At 38.4% G+C, this 11866-nt stretch overlaps 1 long non-coding RNA gene across 1 annotated transcript; it reads right to left on the bottom strand.

Annotated features, from left to right (window-relative positions):
• Positions 1-23: 23 nt before the first annotated feature.
• Positions 24-4357, bottom strand: LOC140945897 (uncharacterized). Its single transcript, XR_012166769.1, has 3 exons — positions 4179-4357; positions 855-957; positions 24-252 (listed from the first exon to the last, which is right to left on the bottom strand). It is a non-coding gene; the product is annotated as an uncharacterized lncRNA (long non-coding RNA).
• Positions 4358-11866: the final 7509 nt, after the last annotated feature.

Raw genomic sequence — 11866 nt, 5'->3', positions numbered from 1 at the left:
AAGCGAAAAATACTGAAACAAACTGTTAGTAATGAAAACTCTATTTTGCAAAACTGGTCCTGTCCAAACAAATATACAAAAAAGTAGTAAACTTTCACTAATCAAACGTTTCGTTATAGCATGTTTGAACAGTCCTTAAGTGTTATGTTGACATGGTGCATAAATTATATAGTTTTTGTTCAGGTAGCGGCTGATTGTTACTATCGGTTCCCCATGCCGTGTGACTTGCTGAAACCTTGTGTACTCTTCTTCCTACGAAAGATAGCAAGGAATTACTCAATTGTTACTCACAAAAAATCTTGTATTTCATTGTACAGAGGAGTAAAGCCCTTTACCTATTGCCGGCCGGCAGTGATTGATTATTCCCAAGACCTTTTTTACTTTTGATGTGTCTCTGTTCCTATTTCGCGCATGTGACATGCTCATTTTTTCCCGTTGCCTTCATAGTATACTGTGCGGTATATGGTATGACATTTCGTGAAAGGAACAGTTCAGTCTCTAGAGTAACATCGCTTGATCTGGTAAAAAGTGTTTCCACGGCATCGAAGGGACTGATCAATAATTATTGAGGTGGTTGGGTTGAAGCAGAGACGTGGTGCTTCAGAAGGAGTGGGGTATACCAGTTTGAGAACCATGTAGCTGGATTAATTCATAATTGCATAGTGCCGTGGAATGGAAACTTGCACAAATCGTGGCTACCGTTAGCCTACGTGAAGCCTTGCTCTCCCTCCCGAAGAAGGAAAAATCTCCTCCGGCGTTTTTCCTTTTTTCTGGAGGAGGGTACGGACACACTTAGGCTACGCGACCATTTATATCAGTGACTGTCGTGAGCTAGACAAACCCGGCGCACTTACATCTTCCAGAAGCAGCAACATGTAATTATAAGCAGAAAAACGGCCACCAGGAGAATAACCAAGGCCACAGCTACCAAGATGATAATTGTATCTCGATCATCCTCTATGATGATAAATAAAATAAATAAATGATTTGATTCAATGAACCGATACTAGGGGAGTTCCTTGCCAGTTTTTACCAGTAAGCCAGGTGTCACAAGTTAGAAAAAGAAAAAGTTAATATAGCATCATCGTGTTATCGTCATTATGTAGCTGATCACAAATTTTGAACTTCGTGCTACATTTCAGTTGGGACAATACTTTAGCGTTTTATTCCGCACGCCTAGCTCTTTGCTGACTTTTGCGACGGACTTCACTTGTCACTCATAAGGAAACCTATTGAAATTTCTCAGTGCGATAGCCTTCGGACCTATATAGAGTTTTGCCCAAATTTAAATGAAAAAAAATTTGTAAGCCAGTGCTTACTTGGCCTACAGGCGGGTACGCCCCTGGATACAGTCGGTATAACACATTAGTATTGCCTTACGAATCTCTAGTGCAGTTTGAAATACAGAAGATGAGCAGGTTGAAGACTGCAAAAAAAAAAAAAAAAGAGAGAGAGAGATAGAGAAAACCAAGTGTTTGCAGTGAATATTTATATTCTAAGGAAAAAATGCGGATAGCTTCATCATAGTTTACTGACAAATGCAATTTTCAGGAAAAAGGGAATATGGCGCATAAAACGAAACAGAATGCAAAATCATTTTATTTCCTCTTTTGCCATGAGTCACCCTCAACTATTATCTGTAATGGCTGATTTCCTGAAAACTACATTTCCCTTATTCAATCAGATAAAAAAACAATAATTCTTTTTACGAATGATTAAACGTAACAGAGCCCGAGGAGCAGTTTTAAAAGAAGGGGGGCGATCCACCTCTTTTGAAGTGTAGTTGGTTGGGGGGGGGGGGGGGGGGGGTGCGGGGAGCGTTGTGGGCCGGTTGTGGACTTTAAAAATGGTTTAGCTTGTGCCGACTCAATATTTTTTAATACAGTTACAACTCACCAATCATTTTTTTAAATAGTTTAACAAACGAGAAAGGAGTTAGTAACAAAAAAAGCGGTGTAACCATGCACAGCAGCATCATAATTTTCGCGTGTCTCATTTACTTCAAAAGTTTGTTCGTTCTTTCCCTGCGGCTTTGTTTAGAACCTTTCTTTAGTTATTGTTGAACGGAGCCATGTTTTTAAACTTCGAGCTGCCGAAAAGGACCTTTTCCTGCTTCGATGGTTGTAGGATTTACCAGCAGAAGCTTGCAGATCAAGACAATTTCATTTATCATTCTCTGCTAACTGTAATTCCTGAAACGTCTTCATGTTGTCTACAATGTCATCGAGTTCAATTTCTTTTAACAAATCCGGTAGCTCATTGGATATTTAAGAACCTTCTGATAAAAAAAGACTCTATTTTTTGTGCATATACCACATCACCTGGCTGCTTAAAACGCAAAAGTCTACGACTACGTGTAGTTTTGTAAAGATAGTCGTTTTGAAGCGTACCATATGATCATAGGATCGAAACGGACCAATCATAAATTTGGATGCGTCGGCGAGCTCCCCCTCTCGAATATTCTTATTCCATCAAAGATTCCTTTTATTTAAAAATGTGTATTTCTTTCAGCCCCTCCCTCTGCGCGGGCCCTGCGTAAGCGGCCATAGTTTTCGTTTCTAGAAGTTTTTTCTTACCTCTCGTAGTCTTAGGCCGTGCCTACTTGACTCCATGAAATTTGTAAACGTCTACAAACTTACGCATTTCAGGCGTGTCTGCATTTGGCAATAGTGGCATAGCAGTGCTCGTAAATTTCTAAAATTATGCCAATAATTATGCTTCTAGTTTTTGTAAATTTTGTTCATACAAAAAATGCAGAAATTGAGCTTTTGTTTTCACTTTAAATTTGGCAAAAAGCTCTTCAATATCTATGCCACAAACAAGTATTAACAACACATTTACCCTATTTACATCTAGAAACTTAAAGAGCCGATGTTTGACAAACTAACACTGATATCGGGCCAAAAACATTGGTTCCCTGATCAATAAATGGCGTTTTGTTCTGCAAAACTAGCCAAATGTGCAAATTATGCGAGCAGTGCTTTTAGCAGGAAAATACGGATGAAAATTAAGCTCGTAATGATGAATTATGCCAAAGATTATGCCAACGCGCACAATATATAAAACTTGTATTGTAAACAATAAATAAAAACTTGGTTGGGAACATGCGCTTTATAGGCATTCAGTTGAATAGCTGGCGTGTTGTTCCTGTTCAGTTATGTCTGATACGTTCGTATTTCATTAGTGGACTTTGCATTATATTAAACGGTCGATAACTCATTGCCTGTTTTCTTTGCCCGATGTGTATTTCATTTCTTAAGGTTTTAAAAAGATAAAGATGACACGGTCGCTGTATGCGTAATGTTACGCAGTCACTGATAAACAAATTACTACACAAGGGCAACGCAGGAACACGCTCCCTCAAGCGTGCAATGGAATGTTCCAGCATTTTAAATATAGAAAGAAATATTTTCTTGCAGCTTTTAAAACTTAGTCTTTCATGATTCACAAAACAATAACTTGATTCACAAGCCATTATCATCCTCAAGGACCAAAACCCTGTCCGGCAGGAAAATATCTCCTTCCTAAGGCAACTCATTATTTCCAACAGAGCTACAATTCGCTTTGAATGATTAATGACTTGAAAACTAATTCGTTAAGAAATGAAACTCTTACTTTCAATGCTTGAAAAAAGGTGTCGTTAATGAGATGTAAAGAGTCAGCTTCACCACGAGTAAAATTATTTGAAAAAGAAAACGGTGGGAAGATTTAAGGTTCGTTTGTTATTTGGTATGAGCCACTAGTACCTGTTTTGCAGTGTTTGCGTCCCTGGAATTTCTAACTCAAAACACTTCCATAGTTTTGTCACTCAATGGACGTTTGGTGGAGTACGTGAACACTGAGCAATGAGTTCGCGAGGAGAGCGGAGTTTAAAAACCAATCAGTCGTGTGCCTAAGAATAATACTCTAACTCGTGGTCGACTTATCTTTCACGTCTCTAGCGTTTAGCGACAGCTCAATTAGGTTGAGATGTATGAGAACATAAATGGCTCGAAATTCCAAAGTAATATGGCACTTCATTATATCTGACACACGCTGACTTGCAACCGGGCTCGCAACGGTTAAATCTCAAAGTCGCAATAAGTTCAGGGGGAAGTAAGGCAGACATAGTAGCCAGTAGACATATAAAATTGCTCTTGAAGCAAAAGGGCAGTGTTAATTACATTTTTAAACGCTACCTTGAGTAGTTTCACCAGCTACTGCCCAAGCAAAGGAAAGAAAAGACATCAAACGAATGATTTCCATTCTTGTTGCTGGCTCGATATCCCTCTGATGAGTCTGCTCTGATACAATCACGCGGCTTTTCTAAAGACAAATCGACGTAATCTTCCCAAAAGTTCGATCGCAACAAATCAAATTATGTGATAGTTGACGTCCAGCTAGCAAAAGCCTTTTGTTTTTTTTTATCGAAGGACAAAAATTTAAATTTCACGCTTCACATAGTTTACATATCATTATGACAACAGAGAGAAAAGAGAAATGTAACGATTAACGACGAGATAAACTAACATTAAAATAGCCTGAGTATCAGGCCTTCCTGAGGGGCTAGGGGAGAGGAGATTTTTACTCCTTTTTTCGCTTCCATCTTTCCCCTTTCCCCCAGAAACGCCTAATACTCAGGTTAACATCAAAACCAGGATTCGAGCCAGGACTTAGAGCCTGGACTCGAGCCAGGACTCCAGTTAAGACTTTTCTGATCTTTCTGTAAGCAAAAAATAAATACGTAAAAATAATTAATAAACAAATAAACAAAAGTAAAATAAAACCAACAAAAAGGACTCCTAAGCTAACTTGTAACCTCCCAACCCTCACCCTAACCTCTAACCCTAACCGTTTTGTTAATGGTCATGTGACCTGCTGAAGGTGAAAATGGTCGGTATATAGGTATCCTCATGAACGCCAGCTCAGTCCGTCCCTCGGTATTTATGTTTCTAATAAGTCCTTATTCAATTTTCAGTTAGAGCTGATAAGAACCTAAATATCTTTGAGACAAAAGATCGTTTTGAAGTGAAAGCACGCTCACGCTATCAAATTTCGAATGTTCTACCAATATCAAAACACGTACACATTTATACATTTAAAAAAAATCGAAAACAAGACAAAATATAATAAGTATTTAAAAACGCTTTTAAGTAAATTCAAACCTCTATATGTGACCACCTCAAGCGACCACCTACCATAAGGGGCCAATTATCCAAAACACAATTTACCTGCACGCGATACAGAATATGCCAAGTTTTCGGGGCACTATTAACCTGCATGGCTGAGCTATGGGATCCTAAACCCTTTGTTGTTGTTGTTGTTGTTTTTAAGTTTCGTTTTCCGCAACAGCTATTTTATTCGACTGAGTTAAATTCGACGTCTGAAACTAAGTCTTGCTACAACAGAGTACTAAAGTGATGACGTCATAAAAATTAAATTTCTGAAATTATGGGATTTGTCAAGATATTCTGAAAGAACAATGTCCAAGAGGCCTACTCGCCAAAAATGAGTATTTCGGCGCAAATTGTCTCTGAGATGTTAGCCGGTTATACTCAGAAAATTCAATACAAACCCTTCTAATTTTTTTTTGGGTCGACCCAAAAAATTTTAGAGGGGTTTGTATGGAGTTCTCTAAGCATAACTGGGCTACGATCTCAGAGACAATTTACCCCGAAATGCTCATTTTTGGCGAGTAGGGCTCTTGGACATTGTTCTTTCAGAATATCCTGACAAAAATCCCATAATTTCAGAAATTTCATTTTTATGACGTCACACTTTAGTACTCTATCGTGCTTGAGTAGTCGCACTGGAGTCGAACCAGCTTAGAACGGCAGTAAACAGGCCTAACCAGAGTTAAACAACACCGGGTGTTTCAGGCCCAATATACTCTGAATAAAGTGTAAAAGGATTCTGTACCAGTTAGTATCATGCATGATATATATTGTTCCTGTATTGAGGCAGAAACTGCCCAGCTCTGATAAAGATAAGCTGCAATAACCCGTTAAAAATGAGTTATCAGCCCAAGTGATTACATCGTTTGTTGGACAAATTGCAGACATTTAAACTGTGTTTTTTACATTCAAATAATTGATTTTTTAGGATAACTCTCCATTGTATACATGTGTATAGCGGTTGTATAATCCAGTTGTACAAAAGGACGACCAATCATGGCACAAGGAGACATGATAGGTTTGATAATTCTAATGAAGCCTGGTGGATTAACATTAATTGTTTCGCGTCAACACCTCTTCACAGGGGGATTTATTTAGTGACTTGCCCATTATTGTACCCCGAAGTCATGATCATGGTTTAGTTTGAAACAATTTCGAGCTGCAAGTACCTCAAGTGCTGAGAATAATGAGAGTTTTCCCAGAATAACCTATCTGTGTTCATATTGTCAGAAGATGACTATTGGAGTCCATATATATAGATATATAATCTTTCCACTGTTTTGTTTGTCTGTCGCTTAGTTCACAACACAGACAAGAACAATCAATCAATTACTTTGTTTTTGTAGCCAAACTTATTTACTTAATTTCTCATTACGATGATGGAATTCTTTTCCTTTGGGAAACTATACACAATGTAAAATTGCATGTGCATAAACATTATCTCGTCCCTCGCGGTGGTTAAAAAATGTCTTCAGGACTCAAAAGCGCAGCTTGGAAGATCTTGAAACACTTCAAACCACGCTTTCATATTGGCAACTGTTGGACTAGGTTAGTCTAATTTAAATAAAGCAACTAATCTAAACAACAATCTATGCCCACGTTTTTATCAGCAAAGACATACAACTAAAGGCAGATTATTAATTAAAACAATCTTATAGACTACGTGCCGATTTGAGAGCCTTCACTTTTTCCACTTTCTAGGTTTCCAGAGAGTAGTACCTTTTACATTCAAATAATTGATTTGCAACTTTAATATCTTGGATCGCTTGTTCTGTACTTTGCATTTAATTATGTTACTCATTATACTTAATTTAATTGTTGGATTAGTCAAGTTATCAGTGCCGGCACATTGCCGGGGAGTGAAAATAACATAGTCATTCAGGTTCATTCTTTGAAAGTTTATAGAACCAGTAAGCAGTTGCCGGAGACATTGGAACAACAAAACTCTAGTCGGGCGTTTTTAAAAAAAACAGTGAAACAGTATGAAAACTTAAGAAGAAAACTGACAAAAAGCTGAATTTACAGCGTGTAACCTTACGCATCATTCTCTTAGAACACCGGATTTCCTCTACAGGGCAGATTTCTTTCACTTCTTGTTGTTTTCAAAAGTAAGATCAATTAGCACCACATATGCTAGTCTTACGTAACATATTGTTGTTATCAACTACTTACGGTCGGGTACTCCAGTAAGCCTTCATTCCTCTCGATCGTCTAGAGAACGTTCGACAAATTAGTGCTTGATGATGTTGATGATTATAGTTATCATTATTAGGAATTATCGCGGTAATTAGTTGTCTTGGCAATGGCTTCGTAACAACTACCGTAACCATCTTACGCCGGAGAGGTCACTGATCGAACGTTCAGCTTTTCCTTTTACACTTGGCTATTTCTGATCTGCTGGTTTGTTTACTCTGCATACCCCTTACTATCTTCAGCAACTTTAGCTATCCAACGGAATACAGTGCAGTTGATAATGGCATATGCAAAATGGGAAGATTTGTATAGGTTAATACAAAAACGTTTCTCATATTTTTACTAATAGAGTTTGCACTCGTCTTTCTTTCTTTAGTTATTTAGGACTCATTCCTTACTAAGTTGGGTTTCGCACTTCTTGAAATAAGGAGAAAACCCCGGGGGATACTCCCATATATGGCGGGGCTAGATTGGTATGGCCGCCCCATAGGGTATGGTTTGTGAGGGTCTCCATGCCTAAATACATGGGTATCACTTTTGCAATTGTTGACGCTGTGTTCCCGGTGTGATCCTTAGGTAGGTTACCGTTATGAAATCAGCTAAAATTCAAGTGGGTAAATGCCCAGTTACACGAGAAACAAATTATCTGTTACAACTAAACTTTTTTGGGAGTATTAGGAAAGCGATTAATGAAGATTTGTGTATTTTCATTAAATTCTTAGTTTTCCGTTGAATTGGATCTCATTTTTCAGGTCCCGACTCACAAACCTGCGTAGACATTGTAGCCTGTTCAAATAATGACAGATTTCCATGGATTCATACCATTTCTTTTTACTTAAAAAACCGTAGCAAATAGAGTGACATGTTTTTGATAAGTCCGTCTTTCCTTCCGTGTTTGTATCCCTTTAATTAAGTGTCTCTTATCAAACAAGTTTCACTTCCTTAATTCCTTTTGCTCCAGTCACTGTTCCTACTCTTCTCCCCCTTTGTCTGTTTCGGTTTTTATATCAATAAAGGATGTGCCCGTGACGCTTTTCCTTACAGCCCGCTTTATACAGACACTCAGACAATACGGAAGCCATGCCGTGTTCCCTAGGTCTTAAAATTCAATTCTTGTACTTTTTATAATATGTTGTAATTTTTGTTTCCATTTTTAATAGTACTTGGCTCCAACCATTTTTATCGCTCTTTTGACAGCTATAAGAAGTGACCGAAACCTTTCTTTAGCAAGACCAATGGCCGCCATTGCCTATCGTCCAGGATTTTTGACTCCATCCTGGATGATCTGGCTAGCTTGGACCTACTCCTTAGTGCAGTTTCTACCTACGTTTTATTGTACCACGGTGCCTAATGATACTTCTCCAGGAATAGCTTACTTAATATTTCTCTCCATGTCTTCTTTCGTTCTGCCTCTGTTGACGATGAGTATTTTATACTATAAAGTCGCAAGAGTTGTTTGGAGGCGGCAGCGGAATCTCTCAATCCCATCTACCACCAGCTCCAACACGGTGACCTTAAAACTTTTAATTTAATCGCGAAAACGAGTGACTCTAGTGTTTCTTATTGCTTATTATCAATATTGGAGGAAAAATTTCTAACACCATTCGAGATTTATACTAAGAGATTTCAGGAAAAGAGAAAAGAAGGGATTTAACAGATTTAACAATCAGCAACGCGAGGGACGCAGAGAGAAAATATCTAATATTTCACCACTACAAATGCTGAAGACGCAAGCTACAGTAAAAGCAAGGCCAAAAAAAGGGGTGGCAAATACAAAACTTGCAAAACTAAATTTGAGGAAATGTGGAGAGGATTTGGTTGCCATTCAGTTTGTAGCCCCCACCTGACGAACTTCGTGACCCTTATTTGTGATTAATAAAAAATAATGTGAAGTTAATAAAACAACAAAGTTTTTTTATTGTACGCTGTTAAGTGAACAACTCCCAACAATCAAGTCTCTTTCTACATCATATGATACTGAAAAACGAGGAGTTAATACACAGGACTCTTAAAGGGTGACCCGTGCCAGCCGATCATAGCTTTCCTCCACAATAATAAGGACGGTAGCCAAAATATCACTGATGTAAAGTGAATTTGCGTTCCTTTAAACTTCATCCCCAGTATTCTAACTCGCAAAAAATGGCGGTTGTAAGATTGTGGGACCGTATCCGAATTTAAAAAGGGAAATAAAAAGATCAGTAGGCTAAAAGCAAAAGCAAAACAACGACTGTACGTGCAACATACTTTTTGTTACATTTCTTTGGCGTCAAAACACGACAACGATGCTATGCTTTAGAGGACGTAAACACACGTCCATTAGTAATGTTCCTTTCTCTTTCTGAAGAGTGGTGCCTAAGAATTCATATTCGGAAACAGATTGCTTATATTTTACAATCAGAGGGTTTTAAAACTAATCGTGAGAATACTTAAAGGAATATCTGATTTCGTTTATTAAGTGACGTTTACGTTTCAAGCGCCGTCACTTTGCTTCCTAAAATAGTTTAATGCAGGTGCATAGTCGTTGTTTTGCTATTAAAGTGCTACTAAAAAAAATAAAATATTCTGGGGTCAGACCCAACCAGAGTCTCTTTCTGTCTCTATCGCTTCGTAGAGACGAGTAGGAGAGAATCCTGGGAACAAAGTTGCCTTGTTCTAACTACTCCTTGCCTTGTTCTAACTCAACTCTTCATGGGCTCCGGTTGTACCCATGTGCGTTTCTAAAGTGTTCGTCAAACGAGATCATTCCGAATGAATAAATCGAACCAAGTAAGTGAGTTGCGTTTTCTAATGTTTAATCAAGGTTAGATTCTTGACAACATTTACTACACTGAAACCCAGTGTGTGTGAGACCAGGAACCATATATCAGCCCATCGTTTCGCATTAACCAATCAAGACTGACAACAATATAATGTATTTAGTTTCTACTTAGACCCGTAATTATCTGTGAAGAGGTAACACTTTCTTGTGGTCTTTAGACACGGCAGTTAATATCTTCTAATACATTTTAAATCTTATAAAAGGTACAGTAAACCCCGCGTGGCTTATGGTTACAGAACCCGCTGCCAGAAATTTGCCATTTCAATGCTCCAAAATATAAGAACCTGTTTAGCCAAGCAACATCAAGCAGGTTCTTATTTTTGGGTTACCGTTAAATTATGATAAACATTTCAACCAAGGAGTTTGACTTTGACACCACAAATTTATACTACAAGAAAGTTGTTTATTTTTTAACCGCCGCCTGGTTAGCTCAGTTGGGAGAGCGCCGGTCTGCTGAGCGGGAGGTCACGGGTTCGAACCCCGGCCGGACCATCACTTAGGGTCTTTAAAATAACTGAGAAGAAAGTGCTACCTTTGTAATGACATCTGCAAACGGTTAGACTTTCTAGTCTTCTCGGATAAGGACGAAAAACCGTAGGTCCCGTCTCACAGCACTTACACTTATCTGGTTCTTGTGGGACGTTAAAGAACCCACACCACTGTTCGAAAAGAGTAGGGGACGTAGACCCCGGTGTTGTGGTCAACCTTCACACGTCACATCATTCACATCACGGGTTGGGTTGGTACAGTAAGCTCTTAAATGGACTGAGAGCGGCTGCCAGTGGCGCCTTGTACGCTGACGTCCGAGCTTGCTGTTCACATGTTAAAGTATTGTAAAGAGGGCACGTTTGTTGTCCTCTCATCCACGACTCTTCTTCTTCTTCTTCTTTTAAATTGGTAAATTAAACATCGCTGACACAGCTCAACACGGCTATGCTAAACCTTGGTTACTGTTATGTACGCTTAAAGCAGCGAATTTTCCTTATATATAATAAACAATTTGTTCACTATGCTTGGAATGTTTTCGATATATCGACGGTAGACAGATGCTTTATCTTAGGCATCGCGCACAAATTACATCCGACTCCTCGAATAATCGCCCGCATCGCTTATTCATGTACTCTAATACATGATGAGAATGATTAGAAGAGAGAATGCGTTTTGCGCTTTTCGATCTAAATATAACGCTGTTTTTATTTCACTGAAGCGGAATCTATATATGTCTGTGTGTATGTGCGAGTGTGATACAAATCTAGTATCTAATTGCAAGCACTATTTTTTAAATATCGCTATACCTAAAAACAGCAGGACAGCAAGAGAGGTTATTTCCTGATTTTACCATTAGAGAAGGTGCTAATACATGGGCATGTTTATAAATGGAGGATGGGGGCGCTAATTCGAGCATTTACAGGATTTTTTCAAGTGCCACGAAAAATGAATGACATTTTTAGAAAAAGCAAATCAATAATTAATGACTACTTAATTTCGGCTAAGCTGGAAACAGTAAAAGTCAATCCATTCAATGTGACAGAACACTTATAGAGACTCAAATTATTACACTGAAGCCTTTTCGCACTTGTATATAAGCTTGTAACGGGAGCAAAAGATAAGTGTATATAATATATATTGGATTGTTAAAGGTTCGGAAAACTTGCGGTCTTAGTATAAAGTACTTCGAAGAATCAAACATCGGACGCTTCCG

The sequence above is a fragment of the Porites lutea genome, chromosome 1 (assembly GCF_958299795.1).
Source record: "Porites lutea chromosome 1, jaPorLute2.1, whole genome shotgun sequence".
Classification (NCBI taxonomy): domain Eukaryota; kingdom Metazoa; phylum Cnidaria; class Anthozoa; order Scleractinia; family Poritidae; genus Porites; species Porites lutea.
The sequence above is the reverse complement of the archived record's forward strand: the minus strand, read 5'-3'. Positions and strand labels throughout refer to the sequence as shown.